This window comes from Callospermophilus lateralis, chromosome 14 (genome assembly GCF_048772815.1).
Source record: "Callospermophilus lateralis isolate mCalLat2 chromosome 14, mCalLat2.hap1, whole genome shotgun sequence".
NCBI lineage: Eukaryota > Metazoa > Chordata > Mammalia > Rodentia > Sciuridae > Callospermophilus > Callospermophilus lateralis.
The window spans coordinates 29861756-29871297 of record NC_135318.1 but is presented as its reverse complement, the minus strand read 5'-3'; the positions used below and the strand labels follow the sequence as shown (position 1 = coordinate 29871297).

The 9542-nt window shown below is 44.1% G+C and overlaps 1 pseudogene; it reads right to left on the bottom strand.

The window, feature by feature from the left end:
• Positions 1 to 8708: 8708 nt before the first annotated feature.
• Positions 8709 to 9303, bottom strand: LOC143380144 (ganglioside GM2 activator pseudogene; annotated as a pseudogene).
• Positions 9304 to 9542: the final 239 nt, after the last annotated feature.

Genomic DNA, 9542 nt, shown 5'->3' with positions numbered 1-9542 from the left:
TTCATAAGGTATAAATGATGTTAAATGGATTATCAATCATTGAATCTGTCTCCAAACTTTACTATGATGCCTGGCATATCACAACTAGATCCCTCTAAAATGTCAGAAAGTAAATAAAGACAACAGCAATTTATGGAAACCTGGTGCTTCATTTCATTTCTAGAGCTCTTGTCTTCTTTAACTCAATTCTGTTCTGATTTATATTTGAATCTTTAAGATGGAGGCTGGATAATCTGGAGCCAGTAGGCAAGCTTCCCTCTTTGCTACAACACCAGGTACAGACAGAGTTGTGAAGTAGGTGAAATTTGTCTTTGGCAATCTCTGCTTTCTTTCTCCTTCTTCCCTCTTCTGAGGGCTTCCTTCTTTTCCTTCTCTGAAAGTAGCCTTGCGGTGCCTTTACCTTTCAGAGCCCCACTCTATACTATACGTAGGACTTCCCTCCATGTGGCTACAAAACTCTCTTCTCACTTAGTGTCCCCTAAGCTCATCAATGGGGCTGGGAAGCATGAGGCAGAGAAGGGATTTGAGGAGTAGTTGAAATGTGTGAAAATAACTCAAATCTGAATAGGTAGAACTGTTGCCCTATCTAGTTTAAAAGGTTCAGATTTTGTCTTACTATCTGCAGGAGCAACAACAAAAGTTCTATGTCTAAACTGCAAATGTACAAGGTATTCATGCAGAAACATTTGCAAACATTTTGTAAGATTTCCTTCTTTCCTGCAGAAAAGTTGCAACTATGGAAACAGTCACGTAGTTTAACTTTCTCCTCCCTTTGGTTGTTCTGGTGTCATTGGCAGAACAGCTGAAGCCATCTTAGAGGCTTTGCTTTCAAGCTGAGATTAAACTCACTCTTAACAGTAGATAGGAACAAGGTCAATTGGACTAGCTTGGTCTTAAACACCTCAAAAACAGAACGTGTGGTCTACTTAAACCAAACACTCAGTTTCTTTAGGTGAATACAGAGGATAAGGAGGATTCACTCAACAGCCATTTCATTCTTCTTCAACTACTTTCCTGCACGATAGAGACTGATAAGCCATAATTGTACCCCCTCCAGACTCTTGCAGCTCTCCATTATGTAAATACTTAGGTTCCAACTATAAGAGTCTATGTATAGTCTGGAAGGCTATTTCTGCCGCAGTCTGGCTGGGCACAAAATCACGAGCCACTCACAGCTTTGTAGATTCAAACAGCAATTCTTTATTCCCGAACTCACACCGGCCCTCTACAAACACGTTCTGGGGAAATCCATGTTCTGGCCAAATTCCATGTTCTGGATCCCAAATACTCTCTGAATCCCGTGAAAACTCAACAGGAACTCCAGGAGCAGGCACACCTGAGGCAGCAGGATACGCCCTATTCCCAGCAGGGTACACCTTAAACCTGGAACTGCCCTAAACCCAAGGAGAGCCCTAAACCCAGATCCGCCCTGGTCCTTGAGCAAGGTCACCTTACATGCAATGTCACTGCAAATGACCTGGGTCCAATATGGAGAGTCCCTCCTCTAAGCAACATTGGGTAGGCTGACAAAGAAATTGTATTACCTACTTGGCTAATGGCTCTCAGCATATTTCTTCTGATAGGCATGTGAAAGGGATTTTTTGTTCTTACCAGCTTTGTGAATACAAGGAAGCAAGGATGGTACATCCATGTTGCCTGTGCAGTTGGTACAACGTGATTATTCTGCAGCTGGCCTTGGAAGTGGCAGCTTCTGGACCATGGTGGCTTCCAGGCTATGGCTATGGCATTATACTGCTGCAGCTGTATAATGAGCTTCTCAATGAGGAAGAGTTCAACTCTTTTGGTTCTAGTTCTGAGGCATGGTTTTGAGAGTTACTCCATCAACATTTTCAATTCTTCTTTAAGTGCTTTAATTCTTGCTTAAACCAACTGGGGTGGTTCTTTGCAACTAAGACACCTGCAGAGACATAATTTGCTAAGTTTACATCCTTTGTTTCATGTGTTTCTTTTGGAGCCAGATAAAAAGAAAGTTAATTTAGATCAACAAACATCTAGTCAGTGCCTAGTGTGTACCAAGCAATTTTCTAGGTGCTGAAGATACAAAGATGAAGGAGCTACACCATTCCCTGTGCTATAGTCCAGTTTAACCCTGTCCAATGTGGCCACCACTTATATATGTGGCTCTTGATCATTAGTGTGATCCAGACACGGAACTGGAAATTTTATTTAAATTTCATTGCTTTATATAATCACATATGACAGGTGACCACTATATTGTACAGCACAGGTCAAGGTCAAACCAATAGCTGACTTGTGGCTAGTAAAGACAGGCTGCACAAGTAATGTGCTTTTGTCCAGTTTTTAAGTAAAAATGGACTATTGATTTTTTGATTTTAGGGGTGAGGATGAAGAAAGTTATGCACTGGTTTGGGAAAGTAAACAGGAACAAGGGAAACGATTATACAATTTTGTAAAATATGATCTGTGTCATTTCAATGTCCCCTGACATTCAGAATGCAAAGACATTGCTCAGATAGGAAAGGGTCCAAAGCTGAGATCTATATAACCTAGGTTATGTGCTACATTTAGCATCTTTTGTCTTTTATTTTAAGTAGTCTCAGGATCAAAGACTAGGAAAGAGGAATAAGTTTTAAATCAATTTATTTTTTAAAATCAAAAGTACTCTCAATTCACATGAGTCAGGGAGAGAAGTGAAAACAATTTAAATATCACTTCTAAACTAAGACTAAGGGTAACAGATAAGAATTTATCCTATCTGTTAAGAAATATATCTGTTACTATCTGGTGTATGAGCACTGCTAAGAACAATCCATTTTATTTTTTTAGATATTTAAAACTTTAAAAAATAGGCCAAATGTTGTGAAGGTTGGGGCCCCAAAACAAGATGTATATGCAGCTCTCAAAGGTTATGCAGTTGTGGTTACACTTGACTACACTGCTGAGTTAATAGTGCTCAAGGCACTTCCTGCCGGGTGCATCCTCCCGGAACTGTGGTTTTTCACCATAACTAACCTAAGGTGGGTTGAATAGAAGGGGCAACAGAGCCACAGTACTCTTTGAGCAATGGACCACTGTGCTCTTTCTTGGTGATTTCTGTTGAACAATGAAAGTGGTATCATCAGAAATAATGCACTCTGGATTTCACAAAAATTCATAAAAATAATTGGTTTGTTTCTGAATAGCTGGATTTCATGTTAAACATGTAGTCTTAATCATAACACACCTCTGTGGCTCTGATCCTTTAGAAATGTGGCTCACAGTAAGGTGTGAAGGTTTTATTTGACTTTTACAGAAATTAAGGCAGGAAAAGTGTTGTACATTCAGTAAAATAGTAGCAATATTGGGGCTGGGAATGTAGCTCAGTTGGTAGAGTGCTTGCCTTGTATGCACAAAGCCCTGAGTTCAATCCCCAGCACCACCCCCCATAGTAGCAATATTAGAAATTGAGTTTGGGTATGAAAACCTCCAATTTGCATCTCAAATAATATATCCATCAGAAAATGGTCACACTTTCACTTAATTTCTGGGTCTTTTCTACAGAAATTAAATTTAAAAATACTAAACCAGTATATTATAGTTTTAATATCCTATAGAAGTGAATTGAATTTCCTTATACAAATAAAAATGGTAAAAACTATAATCTAGTCACCACTTGCCAGAATTAGAAACTTCGGCAGAAATTAGTGAATGAGTATCAGGATAAATGACTATAAATTAGGACAATATGCCCATGGTAGCAACAAGCACAATAATTATTAAATCATCATTCTTTTGATGAAGAGTATTGGTCCTGCAATTAGATCCTGTAGGTTCCAATCCTGGTTCTCTAGTTTACTATCTCAGCTCTAAACAGGTTTCTTAACCTTTCCTGGGTTGTTTTCCTTAATTGTATAATGGACAGAGTAACAATAATGTTTCTGGTAGAAGGTTTGTGTCAGAATTCATAGACATGACCCTGTCAGTGCTTAGACCATTTTAAGTGGGTGCTGCTATTATTTGGTGCTGAGGATTGAATCCAGGGCCTCAACCATGCTAAGCACACCTTCTACCACTAAGCTATACCCCTAGTCTTCTTTTTTGAGCAAAATAAAAATATCTTCTGAACAGATACCTTACCCCCATATCAAGGGAATTTCCTTGATAAGCACTCATCCTTCTTTCCTGGTCTTTGATGCTGAGACTACGTTACTAGCCCTTATTTATTTATTTAGAGACAAGTCTCACTAAATTGCTTAGGGCCTAGCTAAATTGTGGAGGCTGACTTGGAACTTGGGATCCTCCTGCCTCAGCCTCTGGAGTTGCTGGGATTACAGATGTGTGCCACCGACTGGGACAGATTTTAAACCGAACTGTATCCCTTGTTGGTATTTTCTCAAACCATTGCAGCACTTTTGCCCACAACATTTCCTTATCTGTGGCCAGCTCTGCAGCTTCCTCTTTAATACTTTTGTTTATTCCCACTTTATCTTAAACAGTAAATTTGTAATTGTTTTTTAGTTCTATTTTGTCAATATATACCAGTAGCCTCACAAATTTGATTATAACTGTGTAATGCTGTGGAAAAGCTTGGAATTGCATTCTAAAATGATCAGCAATGTAAATTATAAAGTACAAAACAGTGTGTGTTAAAGTACTCTCAGCAATAAGTAGCTTTTTTTTTTTTTTTTTTTTTTGAAGTATCTGAAAGAATTAGGCTGGAGAAGGAAACAATCCACACTAATAGGAAAAGAAGGCCACATTTAGGAATGAGGGACAACAGAACATAAGAGAAATTACGTTTCTTTAGTTTTGCCAGTTTCTCTCCTGAAAGATATATTAGGCCTTCATTTTGAGGCCGTCCACAGATGAAGAGAACTGTGGACCAACAGAAAAAAATTGATAGGGTTTCCTTATCTTTCGAAAATCATAAACAGAACATCCAGAAAAGAATCAGGATGAGCATGGCACTTTGTAGGGGAAGTTGAAGACATTTAAATGGGCAAGGACTGAGACACTGTTATTAACGGGTTCAGATCACAAATAACCCATCCAACTGACAGGCGCCTGTGAGGAGCAATCTTCCTCGCTGATGACTGAAGCTCAGTAAATGTCTACAGCTCTTCTCGAATAATCTATTAGCCGCACTGAGAGTCCACGCACTTTATCAGTTTTTGCACACGACCTAGGGTAAGGCTAAACTCTTGCTTTCAAACCCTCTTCTCTCCTCATCCCCTTAAGTTTTAGGGCTGTGTGTAGGGTATGTGTGCAGGATTTTAGAGGTTTTCCTCAAACTCCTTTGAAAAAAAAAAGAATAAAAGCATTTAAATTAGCGGGAGGGCGGTTAACAACCGCAGCCCTGGCCCCACTGCACGCCTCGTCGCCACCCGAGATTCACTGGTCGCCTCCCCTGGAGCAAGAGTGTAACAACGTCAACGGCCGCGGTGCCGCGATGGCTGCAGGTAGGCGCGCGGCGGGTGTTGCGCTGCCAGGACTCGCAGGCTGGCGGAGAATTCCGGAGGAATTCCGGCCGCGGATGGCTTTTGACGAACAGGTCTTCCAGCCAATTGGAAGCCAGGTCGACTATCTCTCCTGCCAATAAGGAGCGGGACCCGGTTGGGGGGTTGATTCCCACGGCTGCGGCTGAATTCGATCCTGCGCGGCGGCAATGAGGGCGGGGCTTGGACGGCCGGGAGCGGATTAGGGGAGGAGGGAAGACCGGAGGGAAGACCGGCCGGGAGCGGATTAGGGGAGGAGGGAAGGCTGGGTCGCGTCCCCAGCCTTAGATTCGCTCCCCGGGGCTGGGAGTGGAGGCCGAGTAGAAGGGAGAGGCTGAATGTTGGCTCGGTAATAAAGGGGAGCTGAAGAGTCGCTGCCCGCGGCGGGGACTGGCCGGTAGTATCTGAGGCCCGCACCCCAGCGCCACCCCCACCGCTTTCCCGCTGGTGTCTCCGGCCGCGGCCGTGTCCTCCTCCTCCTCCTCCCCCTCCCCCAGGGAGACGTACGAGGAGGACCCGGAGTACGAGAGCCAGGCCAAGCGCCTCAAGACCGAGGAGGGGGAGATCGACTACTCGGCCGAGGAAGGAGAGAATCGCCGCGAAGCGACGCCCCGGGGCGGGGGCGGTGGCGGCTGTGGCGGCCGCGGCCGGAGCTTCTCGCAGCCGGTAACAAAGCGCTGCGCCGTGTCCTGCATGCCCGGCGGCTTCCGAGGAAGCTGGGCTGTGCGGCTGGGCTCCGGCCGGGCCTCGCTCGCGCGGCGTTTTCCTTTTCTGCTGCGCGGACGCGGCGGACCGGCGCCGGGCCCTCTTGGGACTCGTGTTATTGCCTTTACCTGTTTCCCGCATCCCGAGCTCGGGCCCGGCCGGGAGTCAGCTGCCAGGCTCTGAACTCCTGGAGGGTCGCGGGATGGGGGGCGTCGCTTCCGCTGCGGGGGGCTTTGGAGCATGACTTGCTCTTTGTTTTTTAAAACTCTGGCGTGGGCCGCCTCTGGGACCTGTGCTCCCTGGGGCTCCTCTGGCCGCAGCATCTCCGCGCCGGGCACCATCACTGGAGGGCTCTCGTCACATCGGTCCTGAGGAGAGAGCTACTAAGTGACAAATTACGCCTTCACGCTCAAAGCTTACTTCCCCTGAAGGTTTCATTAAAACATTTTTTTTTTTTTTTTTTTTACCTTTGCAGGCCTGGCGTGCATACTTGGCTACCCAGTTTTGTGATGATGGCTCAGTATAGCTCGGTTACAAAAATGTGTTGGCAGGTGTTAGTCCACCCTTACTTTAAAGTAAAGCCAATCTTGTTAAGTAATTTTAAGGTTTTCATTAGTAATTTACTCCAAATTTGCCCCGCAAAAGGAGGAACTGAACTCCAGTCTATTAAGCACTTTTCCTAGAGTCTTGTCTTTGATGGGGGAAATGTTGACTAGAAGCAGAAGGAAATGTGCAAACCATTTTATTATCTGTAGCAGGAACTCGGCTTCAGTTGAATGGACACTTTATTAAGGAAAGAAAAGCGAAGCAAACGTTTCTGCCCTTTTTTGGTGCACTTATAGTGTGTTAATGACTTAGATGTTCTTCGAACATTTAGTATGTTTCAATTGTGAGTAATTCCAAACTTTAAATGGAACTTACAAAGTTGTCCATTAAAGTGATTTTAGTACATTAAAGTGATTTTATCCTTATCCTCTGTAAGAAGCAAATTGGAAGTCTTTTAAAGCTTTTTTCCTTGGAGCTTGTGTAAAAAAAATTCTGGTCAGCAGTCTCTAGTGTTCTCATACACGGAAATGTGACAGATATGATTGCACCACATTTTATTCATTTTTTTTCAAGTTAAAAAAGATTTATTGCCAATTCAGGCTTCAAATAAGCCTGGCATGTGGGGCTGTCCATGGTTCAGAAAGCTATCACAGCACAACAGTGTAGTGGACAAATCCAGGCAGCCTGACCTAAAATCCACCTTCTCTTCATCAGATCTCTGCTGCACAAGGCAGCTGCTGGAGTAGCCAATTCTTCAGCATCAGTCCCTCATCTGATGGGGCTCCAATGCTGGAGCAGGTAGCCTCAAGACCCATGCAGGTCACTGCTGAGAGGCCACCTTCCAGCACTGGCAGATCTCCTTGGGGCCAGCCACTATGGATTTGGCCCTATGGAGGGAGAAATGGTGCTAGTAGAGTTGTCTTGACAGTCTTATCTTGGAGGTTGCAAACTGGCCATCCATGGGCCAGATTTCCACAGACAAGTACATTTGGCCCCAACAGTGTATAAAAAAGAATAAGTAGTTGCCAATACATAAAAATTGTAAAATCTCATATTTAAAAATCTGCATTTTTGGCCTCTCTAGGGGGAAAAAATGTGACTATCTGGCATTTCTAGACCCAGAACATTTTTATATGGCACTCATTGGCTAGAATGCAATTGCCCTTATGGACTGAAGTACATCCTCCATTATATCATATCTCCAACTGCAGACTGGAGCTCAGCTGCCTTGTATCAGTGCAGTTATTTATTTATTTATTTAGAATAGTATAGTATGAGGAGTGCTTATTGTATCCATGGCATGTATTTTCTTCATCCAAAGGTCACACCTGGAAGCAGCATGTCTCTTGCTTGGCCCTGAAGTCACCAGAATTTGTGACTGATTGTAAACAACTACAGCATTCCTAAAACAACTCCTGCAAGGAAACCTCAACCACATACACCCTGCCTCTCCAGGATACACTGTGCCCCAGTGTCAGGCAAACCTAGAAAAGAATGCAAAATTAATTACAGAAGTTAATGGAGGAACAGATGGAGATCAACTACTTCAGCCCCTTTACTATAGGAGGGGCTTGGAGTAGGATGAAAAATGTTAATACCCTGAACTCTGCTTTTCAGTTAGTGACAAAAAGAGAAAGTTAAAAAGGTACTTCTGGAGGCCAAGACTGGGTCAGTCTGAACTTAAAGTTCCCAAACATGTTGATTTCCTTTTTTTGGAAATAAAAGAAGCTCTTAGAAAGTTATCTGGATGGGGAGGAGAATGATGTGGCTAGCCCACAGACGTCCTGGGCTCTTGGGAACTGCCACACTCACCCTCAGTTCAGAGCTGCTTGTCCCAGCTTGAAATGTAAGTGGCACATAAGGATATTCAGTGAGGGCAGCAGAATCATCACAAAAAAGGGCTTTAAGACGGCAGAGAGTCAGAACTGGGCCTTGGCAAACAAGACAAGGAAGACAAAGGCCTCCTTTCTATCCCTTCATTCTGTTATGGTTGCTGCCACTTTATTTGCCCTTTAGAGATTCAGAGATCTTGACACAGCCCAGACACTTCCCGCCACTGCTCAGGATGCTCTCCATGCGGTAGTTCCCGGTGCTGAGCCAGCTGGGAAGCTCCAGGTCAGGCACTGTGAAGTCACTCTTGGGCAGCAAGTAGGTGCCTTCCTTGAAGGGACAGTGACAGTGAAGTCCACAGGTGTGCAGGGGCTCTGGGCAGGGGCTCCCCAGGGGGAATTACAGTGTTAAGCACATCACAGAAGTCTCCATAGGTACAGCTGCCAAGCTGTTCCACACGTGGAATCTTGACCCAGAAGTCAGCCACTTTCTTCTCTACCATTAATTCTACCTTCTGAGGCAAAGTGAGGGGGACACTGGTCTTGCCCTCCACACTGATAGTCACATTCCCAGGAACGACAATGGGGTCAGTTTCCAACATCAGGCTTTTGATCACAGCAGGGTCCTTCCCTTAATCACAGTTATCCCAGGAAAAGCTACCAAGCTGGAGGCGGGGCACAGTTTAGGACTGTGCGGGCCAGGCCACAGGGCCCGCAAGAAGCAAGCCCAGGAAGATCAGGAGCAGAGTACGCATCAAGGGATGCATTGTGAAGGGTGGATCCCCGCGGAGTTAACTCTGCACCACATTGTAAAAAGGAACTTTTTCTTCCGCTGAGAACGTTTCCTTAGCTTTTTTCTTTTTTTTTCTTCTTTCTTTTTTTCTTTTTTCTTTCTTTCTTTCTTTTTTTTTTTTTTGTTTTTGATTTTGCACCTAGCTATTTGAAAGATTCAGAGTATAACTTTGTAGTGTGAAAAAAGGAAATTCTTCTCAGGAAGTTTTCGTTC